Source organism: Panthera pardus, unplaced genomic scaffold, assembly GCF_024362965.1.
Source record: "Panthera pardus isolate Hobbes unplaced genomic scaffold, ASM2436296v1 HiC_scaffold_6, whole genome shotgun sequence".
Taxonomy (NCBI): Eukaryota; Metazoa; Chordata; class Mammalia; order Carnivora; family Felidae; genus Panthera; species Panthera pardus.
This window is the reverse complement of record NW_026526991.1, coordinates 124,321,519-124,347,038: the sequence shown is the minus strand read 5'-3', so window position 1 is coordinate 124,347,038 and position 25,520 is coordinate 124,321,519. Positions and strand designations below refer to the sequence as shown.

At 41.9% G+C, this 25,520-nt stretch overlaps 1 protein-coding gene across 6 annotated transcripts in view; it reads left to right on the top strand.

Annotated features, from left to right (window-relative positions):
* The window catches only part of CACNB2 (calcium voltage-gated channel auxiliary subunit beta 2), a 386,015-nt gene that overhangs the window by 59,431 nt on the left and 301,064 nt on the right, over nucleotides 1-25,520 (top strand). The window lies entirely within an intron of this gene.

Below are 25,520 nucleotides of genomic sequence, written 5' to 3'. Positions count from 1 at the left end.
CCTGAGGTAACCTCTGTGTAGAACACCTTGCTTCCAGAAACAACAGGGTTTGGTACTACATATATTTTTTGCACTGAAATTCACCTCCGTGACATATACTCTTGTACAACGAAGTAAGAATTTGGTCTCAGTAGGATTACAGGGCTGATGTTCATTGGCTTCGATGTTATGGCCACACTAAATTTGTTGGATGATAGTGGTTTGAGGTCCCTCTAGGAGAGTTATTATTTGTTCACTTATTACTTAATAACTAATGACTTGCAGTACTTTATGGATGCCTTCCTCTTTTATTCATTCTTTCAATAGAAATATACTGAACACTATCTTTTTCTAGCCACTGTGGTTGCTTACTTACTAGAAATTGCAAAACAGGAATCCTGTTAGGTTTCTCACCCACTGCCTTGTAACAGGCTCCAGGGTAATTTTTACACGTCTTGTACAGGCTGAGGAATAAACAGAGATAACAAACAGAACAGAATAGGTACAATTTCAAGCTTCCCTCCCCTGTCCCTTCTCATCTGCTTTGATCGTCAGATTTTCTTTAATTACGTGGCAAAATTTTTCATCGTGTCGCTAAATAGAAAATGATTAAAATACTCATCTTGGTTGCAGGGCTCTTTAACCAGAATTTTACCAGCGCAGTGCTCATAGACTGTTCCCTGTTTTATTGGTAGTTAGATTAGAGAAGAGAGAGCACGTGCTTTGGATTCCTGAAACAGAAGGTGAAGGTCAGTGAAAAAGTTACCTGGAAAGACAAAACAGGCTGTGTGTGGACAGCCTCACAGTATTGCGTGGGTATGCTGACGCCTTTGGGTATGGTCAGACAGAACCACTGAAGAAGGTCATCCTGCATGATTTGGAAGACAAGCGTTCGCAAGATAAGAGAGCTAATTTCTAGTTTCTTCCCTGGCTGTGATTGAGTGCGTGTAACTATTTCCTCTGAGCCTCAGTTTCTCTAGCTTTCAGATGAAGGATTGGATATAGTCTGAATGCGTCCCCTTTAACATTCTTATGTTGAAATCCCAAGCCCCGAATGTGATGGCATTAGTCGGTGGGGCCTTTAGGAGGTGATGAGGTCATGAGGACGGAACCCTCATGAATGGGAGTAGGGCTCTTATGAAGGAAACCCCCCAAAGCTCCCTGGCCCCTTTCACTCTGTGAGGACCCAGTGAAAAGATGTGTCTATGAAGCAGAAAGAGGGCCCTCACCCGGCCCTCCCGGCGCCCTGATTTTGGACTTCCCAATCTCCAGAACCAGGAGAGCTCAATTTCTGGTGTTTATAAGGCACCCAGCCTCTGGTATTCTGTCACAGCCCAAACGGACTAAGATAGCACCGTGCTTTGTAATGTCCATAATGTCTTTAGAATCTGAGAGATGTGGGTGGCTGTGCCATTTCCTTCGTGTTATTTCTTAACTCCTCTAAGGCTTTATCTCCTCATCTGTACAGTGAGGGTAATGATATACAGTCTCTGAGGATTTAGGAAACCTCGAGATAATGTAGCTTAAGGATTGAGCATAGTGCCTGCTCCGTGAATGGCAGCCAGATAGAATAAATTGAGCAGGTTGCAACAGGGTCCTTATTTCCAGACTCACTCTCGGGTGCTATTTGGGGATGTTTATTCCACTCTGTGTTATGCCTGTGTGATAACCTCCATCTGAAATGTTGTAGCTCCTAGAAACAGCAAGTTCTTTGCCCTGTTCTCTTTGTCTCAGAAAGAATTCATTTTGTAATCTCATGTTTTCACATTGAAACTCGCTTTCTCGGGGCGCCTGGGTGGCTCAGTGGGTTAAGCATCCGACTTCAGCTCAGGTCATGATCTCACGGTTCGTGGGTTCAAGCCCCGCGTCAGGCTCTGTGCTGACAGCTTGGAGCGGGCAGCCTGCTTTGGATTCTGTGTCTCCCTCTCTCTCTGCCTCTCTTCCACTCATGATCTGTCTCTCAAAAGTAAATACACATTAAAAAAATAATAAAAAAAATAATAAAAAAAAAAAGAAAGAAACTCACTTCTCAACATCTATGCCGACGTTGTGGAATTAGGTTGGTTTCCTATCATCTCTCTTATCCAACTAGATTGGATTTTCATTGTTTGGAAAACTCTGTTAACAAGGTCCTCCCTAACTGAGCCATCCTTGAACGTCACCTTGACTGATGCTTTAAGCTTCTGTCACTCCCTCTCTGAAAATGCCACGCCATGTAGTTCCAGAGCAGGTAGTATCCTGTGGGTAGAAGGGGACACAAGAAGGTCTGTTCTCCTGCTGTAGCATCCAGATCCAGTCCTCGGTGAAAGTTTGGTTCCTTCTTCTGTATTCCACTCGACCACATGGAGGTAGATACAGTCAGGCTGCCAGTAGGGAGGGAGGGATTGTAATAAGCGGCATCCCACAGTTAGACAGCGGGCAAGTCGTGTCAGAGGTGTGGCATCTTCGCAAGCCAGGCACACTGGTGTGTGTGGTGTGAATTGTGAACCCCTGACCACAGAAGGGGCTTGTACCTAGGCTGGTGCTTAGCCATCTTTCCTTTATAGATGTATGATGAATATGCAGCACTGTATGTTTAAGGTGTACAACATACTGATTTGATACGCTTTTATTGCAGTCTGATTGCCCTGAAAGCCTTAGCTAACATCTCTTTTGCATCACATAGTTACCATTTCTTTTAGCGTTAGGAACAGTTACGATGTAGTCCCTTAGCATGATTAATGCGCAGAATACAGTTTTGTTGTCTGCTGTGACTGTGGTTTGTATTAAGTCTACTAGTTGCAAATATGTACCCTCAAACAGCATCTTCCCTGTTCCCCTACCCCCTCGCCCCTGATGACCACCATGCCGCTCTGTGGTTTTTCAAGGTTCCTTTTTGGAGATTCCCTGTCTAAGATAGCACACAGTATTTGTCTCTCTGTCTGACTTATGCCACTTAGCGTAATGTCCTCAGGGTCCAGCCACGTTGTTCCAATAGTCATTTTCCTTGTTTGACATGCATGGCTTTCTCTTTCCTGCGTGTATCCTTCGGGTGGCATACTTTGAATTAATGCAGACGAGCTTTTATCATAAAGGTAGCGATTTTATGAACAATTAAAATGTTTTGTTATTTTCCTACATCCCACATACTTCGTTTCCTATATTGCATCAACTGGTTCCTTCAAAAGGTGAGATGACTTACTGAGGGAGGAGGTATAAATAAATCAACAGCCACATACGTACGTATACACATAATATATACATATGTATGCATATGTATAGAGAGAAATTTTAGGGTTACATGTGAATGACTGTCACTTGTTTAGCAGAGGCTGGGGAGTGGGCAGCCCAGTTACATATATGGTAATGAGGAAGGAACAGTAATTGTGTTGTGATTTCCCTACCCTGCTTTTTTGCTGTTGACAGCTATTATGAAAAGCAGGTTGTCGGAATACGAAACACTAAATAAAGACCCATCATTTTATAAGAGCGTTTTATAGAATCTGTCTTTTGAAGTATAATAAAAATGTTCACAATCTATGTTTCTCTGCTTATGCCAATTACCCATTGTGTTTGTGCGTATTCATTTATGCATGGAAGTTTCGGGAGGAAAATACAGTCATTTTTGTAAATGTTAGATTTATAAGCCTCAGTAAAAACAGGCTCATTCAAACAAGAAAGCAGTCAGATTGCAAAATGGCAAATAAAAGGGGAGCATATCCTTATAGGAAACAAAATACTAAATTTTAACATTATGTTGCACGAGACAAAGGGACCTCCTGCAGACTTTTCAAGTGTTCATTTTGCTTGCACTGCTGCGGTTGGCTTACAGATGGTCCATGCGATAGTTGCTATAGAAACCAAACCTTTTTCATCAATCTCTCTCTGTTGCTATGGTGTGTTTGGGGTTGCTGCACGTAAACTTTTGTTTTAAGTGTCATTTATGTTTTTCATGACTGACCTGTAATGAAGCGTATCGATTACGCATTAACCAACAAAGTATAGCATGAAATGATGCATTACCACTAACCATCAGTTACTAAGCAGAATAGATGGACCTCAACTTATTTGTAGACATGTACTGTGCATTTGTTAACCAGGCTATTTGAAACATTGTGATAAAAAAAACAACAACCCTGAATTGACAGAAGTAGAATCTTTTTTTTTCTCGAGAGTGATCCTTTTTTGGGTAAGAGTTGAGATCTCCTCAGAGTTAAAGCTGCAGCGGGATTCAGAAATCCTGTATTGTGATTTTTGCTTTGACGTTGGATGTGTGGCTTTCGGCCAATCGTTAACCTTGGATTTAATGAAATTATGAAACGGTGGCATGATGGATGTATATATGGTACGCTCCACGAGGGTTGGTACACGCCTGTTTTGTTCACTCTTGTGCTTTTAGAGCCCGGTACAGTGTCTAGGAAAAGAGCCTGGAGCATAGGATACACTCAGTGTGGTACTTGGTGATGGAATGAGTACACACGTTGTTTCCGATCATATTTTAGTTTCTATGTTAAGTCAGTTTGAAGAGTAGGCGTCATTGCATTTTAATTCAACAGACAGTCATTGAATTCCTAGCTGTGGGAAAATGCTTCCCTTCTTGTTTGATTCCTTGCCCTTTCCAAAAATTTTGTCTTTCTTTCCTGAGATTCTGTATCCCAAAGACCCTAATTTTCACCAATCTGTGGATCTCAAGTATGTTGTTGTTGTTGTTGTCGTTCACATCTTAGGGTATGTGTCCTTGAACATAAATTTTCTGATCCTGGGGCACCTGGGTGGCTCCGTCAGTGAAGCGTCCGACTTCTGCTCAGGTCATGATCTCACAGCTCATGAGTTCAAGCCCCGCGTCGAGCTCTGTGCTGACAGCTCAGAGCCTGGAGCCTCCTTTGGACTCTGTCTCCCTCTCTCTCTGCCCCTCCCCCACTCACACTCTGTATCTCTCTCCCTCAAGAGTAAATAAACATTAATTTTTTTTTTTTTAATTTTCTGATCCTTCCTTTCCAGGTACATTATTAACAAGACTGTTGTCTATCCAGTGCTTAGAAGCAGGAGCCTTTGAGTCAGGCAGACTCAAGGATGCACATAACTACCTCTGCACTTTTGAGAAGGGTACTTCTCATTGCTAGACTCGGTTTTCTCATCCATATAATGGGGATAGCAATACCTACCTCATAGAGTTATTATGAGAATGAAATGGATTCATAAAGTACTAACCATAGCAACTAGCAGAGGGAGAGATTCATAAGCAGAAGCTCTTGCTCTCTATGTGTGCAGACAGGATGCACTTGAGTCTCATTTGTTGAAAAGTCAAAAATCTGCAGATTGATTTACTTTGTTTCCCTCCAATGCCTCTAACTGCTATATGCCCGCTCTTACTTTTTCCACTGGGTGGGGATATCTCAATACCATTAGGCATATTCTGTAACCTGCCAGTCCTTTTGAGGTATTAAGAAAAAAAGGTCCTGTGCAGTTTAAAATTCCAATCACAGACATGCTTCAGATGTGATCTCCGTGACCTCCAAGCCAGTCTCCTGGGTCTTGCAGTCGGATGGGGCTTGGGCTCTTCCATAAGTTCTTTCTTCTACTCCAGCAGCTTGGACGTGGGGGGCTGGGGTGGTGTTTAACTCCTCCCTGCTCCTCATCAAACCTGACTCCTCTGGTCATGTGGCCGAGATGGGAACTGAAGGCAGCGAAGATTCTGTGTCACCTGTCAGAGATAGAAGATGTCTCTGTTCTTGCTCTGGTCCTGCTCTGGTTCCCTCTGTTGCCGCAGAGTCCTGTGGGTGGGTCCCGGGGAGAGGGTATGCCTGGTCACAGTTTCCCCGGCCCCCCCCCTCCCTCCATGAGGATTCTCCAAAAAGGACCACCGTCTCCCCTCTGACTCTTGCCAGCTGCCCTCTCCCCTAGCCTCCTCCCCCAGTGGGGCGTTCTCTTTCTTGGGCTACTGCGGGGCATTCCCCCAGCAGCTGCCCCCATGGAGCCACTAGACAGGGTGACTCCCTGCAGCCCTGTTCTTCCACCCCCCTGCCCCCGCGCTGTGCTGTCTTCCCCCTTCCTTGTTGGCAGCCGTGGCTCCAGCAGGCCTTCTTCCCCCTTTTTTGGAAGGCTTAAGAAAATTGAGACACGAGACACAGCTGGGTCCATGCGCTTCTCCCAGACTCCAGAAGGCACATCTGGACTCTCCCAGGAACCCCCTAGCGTGCTGTGACCCGCTCCAAAGGCAGTGCTCGGTGAGGCAGAGATGCTTCCTGCTGGTGCTAAGACTAGGCAAGCAAAGGTCAAGATGGAGATGGGAGTGTCGTCGTCATCTTCTTCCCCTCCTCCTCCTCCTCCTCCTCCTCCTCCTCCTCCTCCTCCTCCTCCTCCTCCTCTTCTGTTTATTTATTATTTCTGAGGGGCAGAGAGAAATTGAGGTATTAAGCAAGGGAGGGGCAGACAGAGAGGGAGCCACAGAATCCAAAGCAGGCTCCAGGCTCCGAGCCATCAGCACAGAGCCCGACGCGGGGCTCAAACCCACAAACCATGAGATCGTGACTTGAGCCAAAGTTGGATGCTCGGCGGACTGAGCCACCCAGACGCCCCAAACCCAGTGTCCTCTTGTTGGTGGGTAAGGTTGGATGTGCTCACATACACAGATACTTCAAATTTTTCAGTCCTCTATGGAGCAGGGTCTGCTATATCTTAGTTAATAAACATTATATCCTAGAGCATTACAACACGTATAGTTATCATTTAACAAAAATTAAAGTTTATAACATATATGGAAACCGTATGGCGCTTAAGTCTATAATGTCAACACCTGCAGTAGCAGAAAGCTTAGAAAATCGCTTGCACGCATTCATTTGTATTTGATCCTTCATTGTTCTGTCCTTTCAAATGCATTTAACATATACATTGTAATGGACATGGTGTGTTACCTTGCGTACCATAGAAAAAGTACTTCATTTGTTACTTAAGAATAATTACTGTGAAACACACGTAGCATTGTACCAGCCGGAGCAAAAAGAAAATCACTAGGGTTGTGATGTTGAATTCTGCATGGTGCAAGTTGACATATGCTCGTTTGGTATGTGCTGCTTTGTGTTTTAATCTCACAGTTCTTCTCAAAACCCTGAGTTTTAGGGGCACCTTGCCGGCTCAGTCGGTTAAGCATCAGACTTGATTTCAGCGGAGGGCACGATCTCACGGTTCCTGCATCGGGCTCGGCGCTGACCGGCGTGGAGCCTGTTTGGGATTCTCTTTCTCTCTCCGTCTCTCACTGCCCTTCCCTTGCTCACTCTCTCTCACAAAATAAATGACTAAATTTTTTTAAAACGTGAATTTTAAAAAGATACAAATATTAGATGCATCCTTGTAGTCGGAGGGCCCGTGAGGTGACAGTTGAACACAAATACTAAGACCCAGGCTTGTGAACATGTCCGTGGGCTGACCGGCCCTTTTCTTAACCACCGTGAGGAACTCCAGAAGGCTATGCTAATGGCAGTTCTCTTTTAATGGGTCTCCTGCTCTTCCTCAGTCCTTACGGCTTGATCACCTCATCTGTTAAATTGTTGTCAACAGTCAGACTGATGCTCAGCCTGAAGAAGGTCTGCAGTCCTTTTCCACAGTCAACTCAGCTATACTGGAAAGGCAGCTCTTGTATTTTTTAAAAAATTTTCATGTTTATTTCTTTTTGAGACAGAGAGAGATAGAGCTCGAGTGGGTGACGGGCAGAGAGAGGGGGAGACACAGAATCTGCAGCAGGTTCCAGGCTCTGAGCTGTCAGCACAGAGCCCGACGTGGGGCTTGAACTCATGAACCGTGAGATCATGACCTGAACCAAAGTCGGATGCTTATCCTACTGAGCCACCCAGGTGCCCCCGCCCCCCAGAAAGGCAACTCTTAAACTTATTTTAGAGACGGTCTAAGCACCAGAAGATACCATGCTTGAGAGAGAAAATCCCTGAGCACAGATGAATCCCACAGAATTCTAAGGAATTGGTAAAGGGACATCTTTATAATAACACAGGGTGATACCGAGCTTCTCCTGTGTGGGATTCCGTGTGGTGTGCCACTGTTTTGCTTGATGATGGGGAGATCACTGAATCTCAGCTGAGAATGCTCCTATTTAAAGGGAAACTAAATCTTTATCCATTCATCCGTCGATGGACATTTAGGCTCTTTCCATAATTTAGCTATTGTTGAAAGCACTGCTATAAACATTGGGGTGCCTGTGCTCCTATGCATCAGCACTCCTGTATCCTTTGGACATATTTCTAGCAGTGGTATTGCTGGGTCATGGGGTAGTTCTGTTTTTAGTGTTTTGAGGAACGTCCACAGTGTTTTCCAGAGCGGCTGCACCAGTCTGCCTTCCCACCAACAGTGCAAGAAGGTTCCCGTTCCTCCACATCCTCGCCAGCGTCTGTAGTTTCCTGATTGGTTCATGTTAGCCACTCTGACCGGTGTGAGGTGTACCTCAGTGTGGCTTTGATTTGTATTTCCCTGATGAGGAGCGACGTTGAGTATCTTTTCGTGTGTCTGTTGGCCGTGGTTTATATATACAATGGAATACTACTTGGCAATGCGAAAGAATGGAATCATGCCGTTTGCAGCAATGTGGATGCAACTAGAAGGTATGATGATGAGTGAAATAAGTCAGTCAGAGAAGGACAGGTATCATATGTTTTCACTCATATGTGGTTCTTGAGAAACTTAACGGAAGACCATGGGGGGAAGGGAAGGGGAAAAAATAGGGAGGGAGACAAACCATGAGACTCTTAAATACAGAGAACTCAGGGTGGATGGCAGAGTGGGGGAGAGGGAAAATGGGTGATGGGCATTAAGGAGGGCACTTGTTGGGATGAGCACTGGGTGTTGTATGTAAGCGAGGAATCACAGGAATCTACCCCAAAAACCAAGAGCACAGGGTACACACTGTATGTTAGCCAGTTTGACAATAAATTATATTTTAAAAAATAATAATAATAGTAGAGGAAGTGACCATTCCATCATGTCAAAACATAAACACTTCTAGAAATAAATTGGATTTTTCCCAACGAAAAAATAATAAACCATGAAAAAAATAATAAAAAATTAAAAAATTAAATAAAAAAGCAAATAATAATAATAATAATAATAAACGGACACCAAATCTAATCAATGCAAAACAAATATAATCTTTCCCAGATTAGCTGCCATTCCACATTATTTACCGACTGCTTCCTTCCCCTGCTGTGGGTCATGGGTTTGAGTACATGTGAAAAATAATGTAAATAGTATGCCTTATTAGTGCTTTGAGGAAGATCTGCCTCAAAAATGACTTTTCATCACACGCACAAAAATGTGGCTTTTTTTTTTTTTTTTTTTATCATGTGCCTGAGGCAAGAAGCAGTTTAATGGCAAGATCAACTTCACGGAGCACTAAGAATTTTCTTTGATAGATGGATGTGTTTCTCCAGGGGCTTTCTGCTTTAACTTACAAATGGTTATTAAATTTTCAAGGAAGGTCTTCTTTTAACTCTCAAAGTCAACCTATTTTCGACTTTTACAGCAGGAAACCCAAGTGAGGATGTGCTTTTCCAGATGTTCCCATCATGCTTTTCATTAACCGGGCGGCTTTTTAAGTTGTTACCTAATTTTCATCTGTATTGTACCAGCAGTGAGAGGGTCTACCTGCAAATTTGTAAGAATATTGCAGTCCTTTTACTTATATATGCTTTATTGAGTTTATATAGAGTATATCCAAATTTGATGGTTTGAACATTATATTGTTGTAATTAGTGCCAACAACTTTGTTTTAAGGGAAACGTGATATGTAGTTTTTGTTTCACCTTAGGAGTTCATTGTTTCAAAATTAGTAATTTTCTTGAGCTCCTTTTGTGCCGACTGTTACTCTGGACACATTTAACAGGAGAAACCAAATATAGTCTAAAAAAAACCTTTTTCTCAACCCATATTCTTTGTGAAGATAAAATTTTTACTTCAGATATGCAAAGAGCAGTTTTGATAAACTATTGAAAACTCTTTACTTTCTTATTTTTTTAGTTTTTAGACAGAGAGAGAGAGCACACAAGTGGGGGAGGGGGCAGAGGGGGAGAGAGAATCTTAAGCAGGCTCCACTCGCATCATGGGGCTGGACCCAGGGCTCTGTCCCGTGACCCTGGGATCATGACCTGAGCCAAAATCAAGAGGTGGACAGACACTCAACCGACTGAGCCACTCAATGCCCCTTGAAAGCTCTGTGTGAATATCTAGGTTTTAAAATGGATAGAAACAAATGAAAGAAAGAAAGAAAGAAAGGAAGAAAGAAAGAAAGAAAGAAAGAGGAGGAAAGAAAGAAAAGATATGAAGGGAAGGAGAAAGGAAGGGAAGGGGAGGGAAGGGAAAGGAGAGAGAAAGAAAGAAAGAAAGAAAGAAAGAAAGAAAGAAAGAGAAAAGAAAAGAAGGGAAGGAGAAAGGAAAGGAAGGGAAGGGGAGGGGAGGGAAAGGAGAAAGAAAGAAAAAGAAAGAAAGAAAGAGAAAGAAAGACAAGAAAGGAAGGGAAGGAGAAAGGAAAGGAAGGGGAGGGGAGGGGAGGGAAAGGAGAAAGAGAAAGAAAAAAAGAAGGAAAGACAGAAAGAAAGAAAGAAAGAAAAGAAAAGAAAGGAAGGGAAGGAGAAAGGAAAGGAAGGGAAGGGGAGGGGAGGGAAGGGAAAGGAGGAAAGAAAGAAAGAAAGAAAGAAAGAAAGAAAGAAAGAGGAAGGGAAGGAGAAAGGAAAGGAAGGGAAGGGGAGGGAAGGGAAGGGAAAGGAGAGAAAGAAAGAAAGAAAGAAAGAAAGAAAGAAAGAAAGAGGAAGGGAAGGAGAAAGGAAAGGAAGGGAAGGGGAGGGGAGGGAAGGGAAAGGAGAAAGAAAGAAAGAAAGAAAGAAAGAAAGAAAGAAAGAAAGAAAGAAAAGGATGTCTTGCTTCATACTATCAAGCACTTAAAGCTGATTTCTCAGAGAAGCTTTGCTCAAGTTGATGAAAACAGATCCCCTGTAGGTTTACAGGAGGAGAGCATGTTCTCTTCCTCAGTTCAAAGGTGAACTGTTCTTACTATTGCCATGTTTCCATTTGGGAGTGTGACACAGTTGGGACCCACCTGGCAGGTGCTCAGGCTTTTAGACTGTATTGAAATATATTCGAAGTTGGTGACCATGGTCAGTTTTAAGCCAGTCTGTCAAAGGGATAATGCAGCTCCATAATAGAAATACAAACACACACGTATGTATGCCGCACCATTGCTTATAGAATCGTCTTTGATAAACGGGGATGGTTTTTTTTCCATAGACCTTGAGAGTTGGCAAGGGTTGCTGCGGTGGGGTGATTCTGTAGAGCCAATAAGTGGAACGTCACTGTGGTTAAGAGACCTGGTCTTGTGGATTCTAGAGAAAATCTGGGTTTGAGTGTTGGTTGTGCTGCTCACCAACTGTAACTCTGGGTTACACTTACTTACCTTCCGTAAACCTCAGTGTCCTTGTCTGAAAATTGATTATCATAAAGGACTCTCCCTTCTAGAGTTGTTGTTAGCGTCCAGTGTAACATGAATAGATCAAAAGTAACTTAAATTTGTCCTCTCAACCTTAATTGAGGAACTTAATTGAGGAACATCATAATTGACGAACTTAAATGCTTTTAAGGTAAATATAAAATATTTATAATATCTTGCATGCGGATTATGGAAAGGGGAATAACAGAGTTAGTTGATAGCAGTATGGCGTTTGGACTCAGTATGTGGGTTGGGATCAGGAGTCCTCTGTTTTCTTTCTTTTTTTTTAATGTTTTCATTTATTTTTGAGAGAGAAAGAGAGAGCGTGAGCAGGGGAGGGGCAGAGAAAGAGAGACACAGAATCAAAAACGGGCTCCAGGCTCTGAGCTGTCAGCACAGAACTCGAACTCACGAGCTGTGAGATCATGACCTGGGCCAAAGTCAAATGCTCAACCGACTGAGCCACCCAGGTGCCCTAGGGTCCTCTGTTTCCCATCTGTGTCTGTGGATGAGTCTCTCAGCCTTCCTAAGGTCCTCTTTCCCCCTCTATGGACAGACCTCGTTGTAGTCACTGCTTTGTAGAATGCTTGTGAAGATTTGATGAGATAGTGTCTGAAGCACCGAGAATGGGTCCTGGCTTGGAGTGAGGCCTCCATAAATATGAGCTATTATTGTTGTTGTGGATGGTTCTTCTTAAATGTTTATTTATTTATTTATTTTGAGAGGGAGAGTGTGTGCCTGCCCTAGCAGGGGAGAGGGCAGAGAGGGAGAGAAGAATCCCAAGCAGGCTCCACGCTGTCAGCCCTGAGCCTGACGCGGGGCTCAAACTCAAGAACTGTGAGATCACGACCTTAGCTGAAATCAAGAGTTGGACACTTAACTGATTGAGCCATCCAGGCGCCCCGTTGTGGATGTTTTCAAGAGACTGGGAGAAGTGTGTAGTAAGTCAGTTTGAAGCCGAGAGACAGGATGGGAGAAGACGAAGAGTAGAGAAAGAGGAAGATAGAAAACAAGGCTGCAGCCACGATGGGAGCTGGAGGGCAGGGGGTCTCTGCTGGTTTGGAAATGGAGTGGGAGACGCGCACCTGACTTTCTACTTCAGTGTGGGTATCATCTCTGAAACTCTAGTCTTTGAAATGCGTAAGTCTCCATTCTTTATATAAACATTTACTAGCAAATAACTTGATGGGCTCTCTTTTTAAAAATTTACCATGCAACCTGAAAGACCTGCAAAAAGATATAAAGAATAATAAAATATTGACGGGGTTCATATTTATCGCCAACACATTTGTTGCTCTCTGTGTAGCTCTCCTCTCTCCCGCTGGCAGAAACCGTCACCTTGATTCTTAAATCAGTCCCATGAATTTTTCATATTTTCATCATGTATGAATATGTCTTTAAGCAATGTAGAGTGCTGAGTATCCTTGTAGGTTTTCCTGTAAGTTGTATTTACGTGTTTTAGCTTCCTATGAAGGTTAGAATACTGGAGTATGCTTCTAACGCTTTTTGTCTGCTAAACATATGGTTGTAATTCATCCATAATGTTACACGTAGGATGGTTCACTCATTTTCACACAGTAAAGTATTCTATTGTGTGAATGTGGCACGATTCATTTACTGCTTTTTCTGTTAGTGAATATTTAGGGAGTTTCCTTTTTTTCTCTTTCTTTTTTTTTTTTTTTGGCAATGACCTACAAGGAAAATACTCAGGTGCGTGAGCCCTGCTACAAATGTGCAGGAGCTTTTCTGGGCAATGCTTTCATGATCCTTTCTGAGTTGTGGTGGATGTAGAAAATAATATTTTTGCAGGCCGTTCCCAGCTGCAGCAACTGGCCCCAACCCCCCACGCCTCCACCAGGCCTCCACCTGCTCCCGACGCTGAGTCTGGTGATTCCTCAGCCACACCTGGAACTCATTTGCCTCAGTGGCCTGTTTGAGAAGCTCTGCCTAAGGTATACCTTGGAATGGAATGCCTCAGTTGTCGAGCGTGAATATTTTTACCTTTATTAGATATTGTCAAATTGCTCTCCAGAATAGCTGTGTCATTTCTACATCCCAACCGGCAACACGTAAGAGTTCTCTATTCCAAATGATTGGGGTGCCTGGGTGTGGTTCAGTCAGTTGAGCATCTGATGCTTCATTTCAGCTCAGGTCGTGATCCCTGTGGGGTTGTGGGATCGAGCCCTGCATCAGGCTCTGCACTGAGCCAGGAGGCTAATTAAGATTCTCTCTTGCTCTCCCTCTGCCCTCTGCCCTGCTCGTGTGCACACACTCTCTCTCTAAAATAATACTTAAAAAAAAGAGTCCTCATTCCTCGACATCCTTATCAACACTTGGAAATATTGGACTTTTTTTTTTTTTACATTTTTGTCTGTCTGATCCTCTTGCTTTTATACCTTGCCTTTATATCTTTTGCTATGTATCTATTGTGCTGTTAGCTTTTTACATGGGGCTGTATAAGGTATTTCTATTCTTTTTAGTAACCCTTTGTCAGTTACAAGTATTGTAAATATCTATACCCAGTCTGTAACTTATTTTTCTTTGGATGAATGTATGTTCTAAATTGTGATGTTGTCCACTTCAACAATTTTTCCTTTATGTTTCTCATTTCTTATCTTGTAAGAAATCCTTCCCCAGTAATAAGGGCATAAAAATATTCTTCTGTGTTTACTTTCAAAATATTTAAAATTCTTGCTTATTTGTTTTTATGCTATGAGGTAGTAATCTAATTTTATTTTTTCTGTTTGGATAGTACATTGTTCCAGGGCTACTTATTAAATGGTATTTTTTCCCCTACAGATTGGCAAGGACAGCTTTATCAAAATACAAAGCACCTGTGCTGATTTCAATTTTAAGTTTGATATGTTTTGATTTTGAAAATAGAACTCAAGATAAAATTGTGCTTCCTCCTTTTGAAATTAAATCGCTGGATTCAAGTAAAGAGATTTGGGTTCTTAATCAGATAGAGAGCCAGAGCCCCCATACTAGCCAATAATATAAACAGTATGTATGGTAAGAGTCAACAATGTTAGACTTTTTTGACTTTGAGTCCAAGTTCGTGTTCTTCCACTTTGGGACTTTGTGGTAAAGCACATGAGGAAAAAAGGGAATAGAAGACCCTACCTCTATAAATGATCACTCCATGCAGCTAGAATGTCACTTGTGGGAGCAACATGGTCAAAACTCACTCCTGGTTTGTTAGCCTGGGGACAGAGGGAACTCCTGGGGCTGCTTTTCTCATAAGGGGTGTAGCTTGTGGCTACCATGGGGTGGCAGGGACTTAGCTCCTTTTTTTATAAAAAATTTTTTTATGTTTATTTATTTTTGAGAGCGAGAGAGACAGAGCATAAGTGGGAGAGGGGCAGAGAGAGAGGGAGACACAAAATCCAAAGCAGGCTCCAGGCTCTGAGCTGCCAGCACAGTGGCCGATGCCAGGCTTGAACTCATGGACTGTGAGATCATGACCTGAGCCAAAGTCAGTTGCTTAACCGACTGAGCCATCTAGGTGCCCCAGGGACTTAGTTCCTTAAAGTGAGTGCTAAACTTCTTTGGCCTTGGCTCCCCCATCTATTAAACAAGGAACATGGAGCAGGTGATTTCTCATGCTTCCAGCTTTTGTGAGTATATGGCATGTAATTCTGCGTAACTGTAAGTCAGGCACCAAAGAGCTGACCAGCAGCTTTCAGAATCCAATAGGTGGCCTTATCTTTGCTCTTTCAAAGTTGGGCGCTGTTTCATTTTATAATGCCTTAATATCATATTTGAAATAAGTATCAACTGAATTTTGGAGAGCTCAAAAATACTAGTTTTTGAATAATTTCGCCACTTCATTCCATAATGTAAGTCATCCTACAAACAAAAGTACTTTAGCAAAATTCTCCACTGGAAGAAATGTGGTCACCTTTATTGATGTGTTTTTAGTGACACACACATCAAATTTTCAGAGCCCCTTTGTGAGTGAAATTGCTATAGACTATGGGGGGGGGGAATTACTCTTTGATCTCCAGCACTGTGCTCATACATACCCAAAAATATCTTTTAGGCCACTTGCAAAGACATACAGTATCGTGGCTAAGAATACCGTGTCTGGAGTCAGATTAGAGTGCCAGTGGTCAAGAATTAGGAGGATGACCTTGAAGACGTCGATCAGTTCCCTAACCTTTGAATTAATTTGTTTTCTATGAAATGCAGATTGTAGGAGTAATTACATTCACATGGCCCTGAATTCACATGTAGGAGTAATTAAATTCACATGGCCCCCAGATAATGCATGTCAAATACTAATTGTTAGTTTACATAGCAACTGACCAATATGTGCTAGCTACTAGTATTATTACTGATATAGTTCTCTAATTTTTTATTTTTATTCATTAAATTAAAAATCATCGTACAGATCCAACTTATGCATTACCCTTTGACTACAGACTTTTCCCATTTTATTTCCCCAGACTTTAAATTTCTGTACCCATGGGGCTCTTGGGTGGCTCAGTAAGTAGGTTAAGCGTCCGACTCTTGATTTCAGCTCAGGTCATGATCTCACGGTTTGCTTTGTGAGTTAGAGGCCTACTTCCGGCTCTGCACTGACAGCACAGAGCCTGCTTGGGATTTTGTCTCCCTCTCTCTGCCCCTCCCCCCTTGCCCTCTGTCTCTCAAAATAAACTTAAAAAATAAACTTAAAAATTCTGTACACAGAATTGACATTATTTTCCCACTGCAGTTATATGATCTGGATCAGATTTTACTAAATCACTAAAAAGTGATTTCTCTTTTGATCATTTACATGTGGCGAAAAACTGTAAAGATAAAAAAGTTTCCAAAACTCTTTTCTAATATTCACCTACTTTTGTATGTAATATAATCCAGAGATGTTTTTGGAAGTTCAGCGTCCAAAAAACAAATTTTTAAGTTTTGTGTTATAAAGGAAGTTCCATCTCTTGTAGACAAAAAATGTTATAACGTCCTCTGTTATGCTTTTCCCAGCCCTGACTCCTCTGTCCTATGTGACAGGGTAGACATGTCCTGTCAGGCACCTGGGGGGAGGCCCCTGTGTCTATATAGGAAAAGAAAGTAGCAGCTAAATTCTGTTTCTGCAGCCCCAGGTAAAACAAAAAAAAAGCCAAGACTTCTGATACCGAGGGAAAAAAATGGATTACATGAGATTTCTTGATTTTCAGCCTACATTAGTGGAATGGTTACCATATAGGTCAACTCTAACTCGTTTGCATATGCAAACAACCTTGGCAGTTAATTATTTCATTTTTTTATGAAACGGTACATTTTGTGTTAGATTTATCTAGCAGCTGAATATAGATTCTTTGCCATGAAATTTGCATGATTATTTCCGGGCAGTCTTTCTTGTCCTAAGCTCTTTTTTAAATTATATTTTTATAAGAAATCCCTCCCAGTCCTATGCCCCAAAATGCATCAAGACTGCCTATTAAATATTTTGAAATAAAAGATTAATTCCTGATAATGTCCTCAGATTATCATACATGTTCCTTTCTGAACAAGAAATATTCTCTTAATTTTATTAATCAAAGTATAATTCCCACAAATGCGTAAAACCTACGCTCATCCATTATTCATGTCGTATCTCTCTCCCGTTGGAGGTGTGAAACCTGGGAACACATGGAAGAATTAATTAATGATAAGGTGATTAGTTAATTGTGGTTAATTAAAAGTGATTATTTTCCAAACTCCACATTGAACTTGAAAATACATGTGTTTCACGAACTATCCTTAGTACTTTTTATTTTTCCTGGTATGTATTTGTACTTACTTTGCAGTTCACCTTCCCCCCCTTTTTATTCCAAGCGTGGAGGGACACGTTCAGATCAGAAGTTGTTCATTTTATTTTCATTAACAAAATAAAATTGTATGTGTGTATAAATGTCCTTACGAATATTTGGCTGCCTACATCTTTTAACTTTAAAAACTGTAAAATGGGTGAACCACCGAAATTAATGACAAACAGGACTGGACCCAACTTCTGCTACGCACACACACTCGGGAAGTCAGAGAAACGGGAAAAACTTTTGCTTCCATTGTTGATACTGGTGTTCTATTTATACTCTGAATTATAGAATTAAACTTTTATTTCACAACTATATCTTTGGGTTATTTCTTTTTTAAAAATTTTTTTTTTTCAACGTTTTTTATTTATTTTTGGGACAGAGAGAGAGCATGAATGGGGGAGGGGCAGAGAGAGAGGGAGACACAGAATCGGAAACAGGCTCCAGGCTCCGAGCCATCAGCCCAGAGCCCGACGCGGGGCTTGAACTCACGGACCGCGAGATCGTGACCTGGCTGAAGTCGGACGCTTAACCGACTGCGCCACCCAGGCGCCCCTGGGTTATTTCCTTTTTAATATTTATTTATTCTGATTGAGAGGGAGAGAATGTGTGTGCAGAGGAGGGACAGAGAGAGGGGGATAAAGAGAATCCCAAGCAGGCTCCACACTGTCAGCGCACAGCCCGTCGCGAGGCTCTGTCCCATGAACTGGGAGATCATGACCTGAGCTGAAATCAAGACTGGGATGCTCAACCAACTGAGCCACCCAGGCGTCCCTATCTTTGGGTTATTTCTGGGGACCAGCTCGGCCTTCTTCTGAAAGGTGCCCACATCTCTTTGAGTTCCCTGCCTTTGTATCAAATTTGTTATTTAACAAATCGCAGAGCATCCTGGAACTGACTTGAAAACAAGCGTTTCTGGATTACACACAGAGAACCTCTACTTCCGCATCCATTTTACTCTACACAGGGATGATAGAAACATATTTCACAGGACAGCAGCCGCCTATCGGGGAGATCACCCACCATAACCTTGCTTGCAACCCCTCTCATTGTCGGATCCTGGGGAGGTTTGGGACGGTGATGTGATGAGAGCTTTTGAAGGCTTGGAGCAGTGACTCTTCATGAACGAGTAAGGAATTGTGCCATTACTGCACCAGCTGTCATGGCTGTGCCTCTGGGTGCTGATTCAGTATCCCCTGGGTCATCCACTCCAGGGTAATTTGCCCAGACCACGATAGTAGGCTAATACTTACTGTGATCACAAAGTAATACTTATTACTTACATGGCTTGAGTTTTAAAGAAAAAAAAGTCGGTGAAAAATCTTGGGGCTTTATTGGCCGCGAAATGCAAAGCTTACAGTGCCAAAATTATGGCAATTGGAGTCAAAGGCATATTTTGTGTTCCCTCACTTTGCTTGCTGTTTCCCATGATGGCATTTCATGGGAGTAGTGACACCTAGTGTTCCTTCCCAAGATGGCAGTGACTGAGCTCAGTAACTGTGTTTATTTCAGAAGTAGCCTGCAAACTTGATTACTCCTTCCACGGCCTGACTTTCACCATCTTTGAAGCACGTCACGTTCATCTAAGTCAGGGGCCCGGTTCGTTCCAGATTTTCGTAACCACTTGGGCAGGTCTGGCTGGAAGGCCAGACATTTTCTTGCCTTCTGGCCCAGCTCCACACAGTACTCAGCTCAGAGGCCCCCCATGGGAATAGGGCATTTCTGGGACCAATCTGAGGATTTGCAACACATTTTGAGTACAAAACTTCTTTCAATAAAAAGAGGGCACAAACTCAAACCTAGCCTTTTCTCCTAATGCATTTTGACCAAAATGGTCACTTTGAATCAGGTGTGATTGGAGAGGTCTTAAGAAATAAAAAGGAAAATGCACAAAATCTTCTAAGTCTATACGTGTTCTCACTTTTGCTGTTCTTTACCTCTTTTTGTAATGCTTGGGGTTTCATGAATATGTATTTTATTTGTACTTCTTGGTGCACACAGCAGAGAGGAATTGACTTTGAGAAGGGAGAAAAATCCTTAACCTTTCATTGCCCACTGAGGACGCCGTGTTGATACAAAAGCTTGTGCTTTTTATTTCTGGGTTTTTGTTTTTATTTTTGGGTCTAATGTTGGTGGCAAGTAGGTGCTTTTATTGTTTCTTTTCTAATCATTTCTCAACGCTTTTCTTGCTGGGCTGCAAACAGGCTTGTGGTCATGTGTAACTTTGAAATTCCCAGTCATTATCATTCTAGAATTCTCATTTTAATGTAAAACAAGTTTTTGTCTTCCCTGAAATTCTTGACTATGAAACTCTCCCTTAGAGTGTATCAGACCTTCCCATAGGCCCCTTCACCCCTTCAGTTTTTTTTTTTAATTAAAAAAATTTTTTTTTCATGTTTATTTGTTGTGAGAGAAAGAGACAGAGCGTGAGCAGGGGAGGGGCAGAGAGAGAGGGAGACACCGAATCTGAAGCAGGCTGCAGGCTCTGAGCCATCAGCACAGAGCCCGACGCGGGGCTCGAACCCACGTGTGAGACAGATCGTGACCTGAGTCGAAGTCCGATGCTCAACCGACTGAGCCACCCAGGCACCCCCACCCCCTCAGGTTTAAGCAAAAACAAAAACTGCATGGCCATTTCATTACTAGTAGATGTGTCCTAGGATTACAACTTTGTGCATCATCATTAGCTCCTGACTTGGTGAGTGATGTCAGTAATTCAGTGCTAGACTGTTTCTACCTCGGTTTAAGAGCATTTAATTGTTATAGACCTTTTTTTCCTTTTTTTCTTTTCAACTGAAAGCTGGTACTGAATAACACAAATGCTGATCTTTCTGGGAATGGGGGAAGAAAGTGGAAGCACACCGTCTGCTGGTTCCTTCCCTTTTTTCGCAAAGTACTTCCTGTATCTCTCTTAGGTGAAATTTAGCCATTCCTTAACCTCTCCACATTCCAAAACAGAGATCTCATGAAAAGTCGCTTAAAAGCAAACATAAATAAATACATCAGATTATAGATTGCTCTTAGGTGATGAGCCAGTGACAACACAGATGTATAACCTGGTCAGGATGGAGGTACTATAAATGATTTCTTTAACCAGCCCATTTATTTGGGCCAAGTTAATCAATTTCCTAGAGATAACGCAGGCATCCTTCCTGGATTATAAATGGAAACCTCATGTTCGTTCATTTCTTTATACATTTATTGAATAAATATTTACTTAGTATGCGCTATGAGCCAGGCATGTGGGATGTGTCATTGAACAGATATTTCTTATTATCCTGTATTCACTCCGGAAAATCCCCTGCCCACCTGGGTTTACAGTTTACGGGACAAATACAACTATACACAATAAACCTAGTAAGTAAGCCTATTGTTTAATATGGCAGAAGCTTATAAATGTTACAGAAAAAAAAAGAAAAAGAAAATGGATTAAAGGAGAAGGGGGTATATGTTTTAACCTTAGGGAGTCAGGATAGTCCTCACTGCGAGAATATTTCAGCAAAACTAGATGTGAGAAATAGGTCACGTGGGTATGTAGGAGGAGAACATTCCAGACAGAGGGAAAAACGACGGCAGAGGCCTCAGGAGGAAGTAGGTCTAGTGTGTTCAGAAACACCAAGAACACCAGTGTAGCTAGGGCAGAGAGAAGGAAGGGAGACGGTGTGTAGGGCAGGAGGTAAGAAAGGGAACCAGGCCAGCACATATGTTAAAACATGGTTTGTTATCCTCTGTGCAGCCTAGGAAAGGCCTGCCCTTCAGTCACCTTTAATAGTCTTTCCTTGCTGCAGACAGTTATGAGTATTCTGGCTTTTTGGTGGCAGTCTCACACTTTTATGAAGAGCCCCTTGTATCTTTGATATCATTCTACATCATGATTGATGTGCCATTTTATCCCGGTATTACCGTTTGGAAGACATTCTAAAGGTTTGGGGGAGAACTGAGTTCTCCCTGGGGCTGCCCTTGGGGCTATGATGATAATCGCCCTGCAGACCACTTTTGTGTAATGTGGCATTACCATTTAAATAGAAATATTTCCTGTGTGACTAATCTATAACAAATGTAAACCCATGGTTAGAGTCTGTCTTACTAAGCTCTGAAGTTATTTTTGCCATTAATGGGATGATAATAATGACATTCTGACTAATCAGTTCAACTTTGTTTTAGTTGATTAACCTATTGAGTTGATTAAACCTATTGATTAACTCACATAGACAAACTGATTCTGCATTCCCACTATATTAATCCCCCTTGAATCTAACTCAGTTTAATGAATTTGAAATGATAAAAGTACAGATTCTTTAAATTTTAGATCTCAAGGATCATTAGATATTGTGGGTTTTTTGTTTTTAGTTTATTTATTGTGAGAGGGTGGGGGGGGGGAAGAGAGAGAAAGAACCCATGGGAGAGGGGCAGAGAGAGAGGGAGAGAGAATCCCAAGCAGGCCCCATGCTGTCAGTGGGCTGGAACCCACAAACCACGGGATCATAACCTGAGCCAAAACCAGGAGTTGGATGCTTAACCAACTGAGCCTCCCAGGCGCCCCAGTATTCTCTGTTGTAACTTTTCCATTCCATAGGTGAGAAAAATAGATGGCCAGAGAGACTTTTTTGATGGGCAGCACAACCATTCAGTCAGCTGTGCATGTGTCTCAAATTTATCTTTTCTTGAAAATACTTCTTCCTCCAGAGTTCAGAATGGTATTTTTCCACTCCTGTTCTTACAAGAAGATAAGTGAATTTCAGACATTTGCTAGTTATAACCTGTTCCTTTTTTTGCCTCAAATATGAAATGACTCAGCACTCATTGTTCTCTGAGGGTGGGGACATATGTGATTTGAGCTGGTGGTGAAAAATAGGGGAGTCATGTGACTTGATAATTCAGTTTCCAGGTGCTATTGGCAAAGACATCTGACCTTCTCAGAAAGGTCAGCCTCTGAGGACTAGATATTGTTAACTTTAAATATAGTTACTAGAGAATGCTTTCCCTTATCCTTTGCCTTGCCTTCTTAATGCATACAGCCCTGGAACAAATTGTCAAGGACAAGTGGCCTAGCATGGAAGACGTATTAGAAATTCTGTCTGGCTCTATATGTCACTTACAGATTAAGTAGCCAGTTGGGGCATCCTCTGGCATATAAAAACTTGGGGAAGTTCATTTTTCACATTTACGTTTCCCTAAAGCTCAATAGCTTCTCTTATGCATCTTATCTCTGCCAAATTTTACTTTCAATCTTAGCTCTTCTTCTTAATTAACTACTTATTGGATATCATCATCTCTATTTCGATAGTCCAGAGGAACTCTAAAGGATGAAGTTTGAAATTTTCCATTTTACAAGAAAATACAGGCTCCCTTGTGATGCAAAGAAATTAACCTGGAGCTAGGCTGGCTGCTTTGTTCTAGTGAGAGAGAGGTGCTGTGCTGAGAGAGAGAGAGAGAGAGAGAGACAGACAGACAGACAGACAGACAACAGGAGGGGAGGGGAGGGGAGGGGAAGCCAGGCAACTTCCCAAAGGTCTTAGTCCTTTTGCTCAAGTCCAAGAATTTTCAGAACTTGATACGTGCTTATATTCCAGGGCAAGTGTATAAACCCATTCTAAGGCCAAGCAGTAATAATATTGATTGTGTCTTGGAGCCATATGGAAATTAAAGACTTGCTGTTTCTCATGCCATATGCACATCTGCTAATGCCTGGAACTATTGCGTGGTTCCATCAGAATTCATTAGATATCTCGCAAGGTTCAATTTGAGAAAAGTATTTGCTTGTGAGCACTGTACGTCCATTTTAAAAGACCGTGATATATCCATTAAAGAGAAGTAACATATTTGAAGACGATATCTCTTTCTCCCCAGTGCAGTTTTCCTTCCATTGGTTGAAGCCAATCCAGAATCATTTTATATCGTCTCTTTATCAAAAACTGTGGTGACTACTTTTTAAAAGTAGGACGGACTAAATTATCATTGGGGCAGAGTTTCTCTTTTTAGAAGTATTCCAGCTAGAGGTGCCTGGGTGGCTCAGTCAGTCAAGCTTCCGACTCTTGACTTTGGTTCAGATCATGGTCTCACATTTCACGAGACTGAGCCCCACGTCGGGCTCTGCGTTGACAGCATGGAGCCTGCTTGAGATTCTCTCTCTCTCTCCCAATCTTTCTCTCTCTCTCTCTCTCTCTCAAAACAAATAAATAAATAAATAAACATTTTAAAAAAAGAAGCATTCTACCTAGTACGTGAAGAAGGAACCAAGACATTACAGAGTTTCACTCTTGTGCGATCCTAATGCTTGATTGGCTTTAGGTGATGATGTCATAGCTGCTAACTTCTTAAAGGAAGGAAGAACCTGGCATATGTTCCTCCTGCTGGGAGTAATGATACACCCATAAAGTGTCCTTGGCACCTACTGATAGAAATCTGATCAAACCTCTAGATCTATAACTGGCAGTCTACACTGGAACACATTCAGTGACAGTACAGGAATTCAAAATCCAGACTGTGTAAAACTCTATGAGACAAATGGCCAGTTTTCTTCCGCAACCAAATTGCAAGGGGAGCAATGGACAGAGATCCTTTCTCTTTCCATTCTCAATTGCAAGAGAACAATGGTGGGGCTCCTGCCGATTAATGAAATTTGAGAGCCAGCAACCAGCTGCAGTGCATCATCCTTATTGAGATTGTGGTTTAAGCAAAAGGTAAAACAAAACAAAAAAAAAGACAAAAAAAAAAAAAAACCCACAACAAATGCTCAGAGACAATAGGGGAATTGTTAACAGACTGGATATTTTTCTATTATTACAGAATTACCGTTAATGTATTAGTTTGCAATAATGTTTCTTAGGTTCCTTTTTTAAAAAGAGTACTTATTTTGGGGTGCTTGGGTGGCTCAGTAGGTTAAGCATCTGACTTCAGCTCCGGTCATGATTTCACAGCTCGTGAGTTCGAGCCCCATGTCAGGCTCTGTGCTGACACCGCGGAGCCTGGAGCCTGCTTTGGATTCTGTGTCTCCCTCTCTCTGCCCCTCCCCCATTCACATTCTCTCTCTCTCTCTCTCTCTCTCTCTCTCTCTCCCCAAAATAATAAAACATTTAAAAAATTTCTTATTTTGAGAGAGAAAGAGAGAACGCACGTGTGCACACATGCACGAGCTGGGGAGGGGCAGAAAGAGTGGGAGAGAGAGAAAATCCCAAGCAAGCTCTGAGCTGTCAGCACAGAGCCCAACTTGGGGCTCAATCCCATGAACCACGAGATCATGACCTGAGCCGAAATCAAGAGTCGGACGGACGCTCAACCAACTGAGCCACCCAGGCACCTTCGGGTTATTTTAAAACAATACCAGTATTTCAGAGATACATGCCGAAAGATTCATGAGTGAAATGAAAAAATAGTATTAAACTTAAAAAGCACATTGATAAATTATGTGAAACCTGTCTCAACATTATGCTTTCATTCCACTGTTAACTTATTTTTTTATTGTTCTCTGTGTTACATAGATGACCCATAAATCCTATGGGACCAACGTGAGAATGTTTGATGTTTTGCTGTCGATCGCATACATATATTATGCGCACGGCACATAGACAAGTGACGGCATTTACATAAGATTCTGAAAATTACTAATTTTGCTTCAGAAAGAATTCTTTGATTTTGGTACTGTTTGCTCAATCTTTGCATATCTGCTCTTCAAAGGGAACTGTGGTTTGAAATCTCATACCCTGACCTTTTACTTATGTAATACTGAACACTGATTATTGATAGAAATCATCACAACTAGACAGCACTGTAGAATATTATATCATTTAAGGGGCGCCTGGGTGGCTTAGTTCAGTGGCCAACTTCAGCTCAGGTCATGACCTCACAGTTCGTGAGTTTGCGCCCCACATTGGGCTCTATGCTGACAGCTCAGAGCCTGGAGCCTGCTTTGGATTCTGTCTCTCCCTCTCTCTGCCCCTCCCCCACTTGTACACTGTCTCTCTCTCTCTCTCTCTCTCTCTCTCATATAAATAAAACGTTAAAAATTAAAAGAAAAGAATATTATATCATTTAAAAAGCGAGCCAGCAACAAGTATCCAACCAATGTTTGTGAATGAATAAATGAAATTTCATGTAATCTATTAATTTCTTTGAAAAAACAAAATATTATACTCTTAATACATTCTTGTTCAGTAATAACTGATTTTAATATTTTACAAGATCTTAAGAGGAATCATAATAAAAATATGCTACTCTTTAATACTTATAGAGAAATATCACATAAAGCAGAAATGCTCCTATATTTCCGTTTTTATTTTATTTTTTTT